Source organism: Triticum urartu, chromosome 1 (assembly GCF_003073215.2).
Source record: "Triticum urartu cultivar G1812 chromosome 1, Tu2.1, whole genome shotgun sequence".
NCBI classification, from domain to species: Eukaryota; Viridiplantae; Streptophyta; class Magnoliopsida; order Poales; family Poaceae; genus Triticum; species Triticum urartu.
In genome coordinates, this window is record NC_053022.1 from 458,012,901 (window position 1) to 458,015,244 (window position 2,344).

Genomic DNA, 2,344 nt, shown 5'->3' on the forward strand with positions numbered 1-2,344 from the left:
TGCGTATGAGGATTTTTTCCCTTCTCCCATTGGAACACACAGGTATATTTGGGTTTATAATATGGGTTGTTGCCCCAGTTGCTTTTGGTTGGCGATAATGGCAATGCAGTTATCACCATGTTTGCACCGTTCTTCACATGGACAATCCCTATGCTCCTTATGTTAGTATGTTACTGGTCATCATCACTGTTTGATTATTTCTCCTTCTATTCTGTTATACAATAGGTATTCTCTTACTACATATAAATTTGGAGGACAAAGGAGCATGCCATCCCTGATTAAGCATTTATTCTGTTGATAGATTAAACCCCAAATTGCTGAGATGTAACCTCTTGTATCTGAATTTCGTTTCATAAAATTAATCATTGGTTTAGTTTGAGAGATTAAACCCAAATTAGTTGATGGACTGAACTAGAAATAATACAATCACATATTAATTTTCTTTTTAAATTTCACAGTAGAGATTTAGCCGCCCATGACCCACTACACGTGGATGCCACATCCTTTCTTCCTCACCTATCGCGCGAAATTCCAAAGCCGGTCCACTGCGATCAAGGTGCTGGAGGCTCTTGGGGTTGCCGCTTGCATGCTTGGAGATAAGTTTTGTAGCCTCCCGTTGTAACGCATAGACATTTGTGCTAGTACTAATAAAGCAAGGTGTGTTTCACCAATTTTTTCATCCGTTCACCATATAAAATTATTTTGTTCCGTACTTAACCGAGGTGATACTAAAAAAATTGATTCAAGATGCATCGCGCTAAAGAGTTGCATATGCTTCCTGCCGATGGCACGTCGTCTTATGGGCCTGCCCACATGAGCCGCCTGACCTGGGTTTCACATAAGTATTAACAATAATATAGTACCACCTCGATTATTTACATGGAATTGTAACAATTTATATACCTAGGCAAAGTGCGAATGACAGGAAGATACAGGGACTTCGACCCGACCCGAGAAAGAATCGAATCAAGATGAATCATCTCAAGGCTTAGGAATTGTACAAAGAAAAGGAGGACGGAAAGATGAATCATCCCAAGGCTTAGGAATTGTACAAATGAAGGAGGACAGAAAAATAACCACGGTGGAGCCATCCGACTTGCCAGGAAGTGAGGAGTCCGGGCGGCACCACCGGCCAGACCACGGTGGAGCCATCCGACTTCCCGTGACAGGGCTCTGCTCGTGGCCCTCTGTCGAGAACGACTGACGGACGCAGCTGCGCGGCTTTGGCCCCGCAGAACGGCGACAGTCTGGTGGCACCATGGTTGCTCGGTGAGCTCCTGCAAGGGAACATGGCGGGTGAGATAAGGGAGACGGAGAGAGAAGGGAAAGGGAGAGGCGGCGGGGAGACTCTGCTGTGGGTGGCTGTGTGCTACACATTGCAATGCTCTGGCAACAGAACGCCTCAACGCCATGAGGGGGCATCCAGAAGATCGACCTCACCCAGATGCAAGAGATGGAAAGAGAACCATCTGGGAGAGAGGCCTTTGATGCCAAGAGGGTGGAGCCTTCAAACATGCATCAGATCAAAATTTGCCATGCACCCGAACGAACTGATATGGAGGAACCAGATCTAATGCAAAGAGGACACCAAGAACAAGGACACCGGAGGGAGAGGGGAGGGGCCAACGAATGAAGAAAGAGCGGAAGCTTGGAGAGAGACAGGCGGAGAGCACGAGGAACGGAGGAGGGGGGCTGGTGGGGGTAATCACGCTGGCTCCCAGAAAATTTTCGTTTACTGTTTATATATATCAATATAAAAAGAACCAAAGAGGCAGATCCAACTAATCTCGGCCATCGAACTAAGTCAATCCAACGAACTAGACTGCTCCCATGACGAGCGTTAAACGTGTTTAACATGCAATTAATATCCAAATATTGCACTAATCATAAAATTAACACATAAATAATAGTATATCTAATATCCACGTGCAATTGATATATTGCCTAAATATTAACGTGCGTTGCACCTGCGCATTTACTTGCTGGCTAAATTAGAGGAAAGTCTTTTTTATTGTAATCGGATCGGAAGAGAGGTGTGCGTGCGTGTGCATCTCTCCAAAGTGTGCATGTTTTATTCTAAACTAAGTGTGCGTGTTTTTTTTAGAGAAATAGCCTACCATCTACATGAAATTCTTGTGTTTAGGCCAAGTGCAAAAAGAAATGAAGGAAATATAATTTTGAAGCCAAACAAAACCAACATTTTCTAAAGAAGAAACAACATAGGAAAACTTATTTTGTTTCGAATATTAATAGAAAGTTGTATATAAAAAATCACGCTTCACTGCACCACTACTCTTCCATCCAGTGATAGTGCGATGCTAAAGGATGTGCCGTCGAAAGACAT

General features: G+C 43.8%; 1 long non-coding RNA gene across 2 annotated transcripts; it reads right to left on the reverse strand.

The window, feature by feature from the left end:
• Nucleotides 1–953: 953 nt before the first annotated feature.
• LOC125535485 lies at nucleotides 954–1,674 on the reverse strand. Of its 2 annotated transcripts, none has more exons than XR_007294689.1 (2): nucleotides 1,589–1,674; nucleotides 954–1,277 (listed from the first exon to the last, which is right to left on the reverse strand). It is a non-coding gene; the product is annotated as an uncharacterized LOC125535485 (long non-coding RNA). The 2 variants fall into 2 exon arrangements; XR_007294687.1 differs by having other exon boundaries at nucleotides 1,349–1,673.
• Nucleotides 1,675–2,344: the final 670 nt, after the last annotated feature.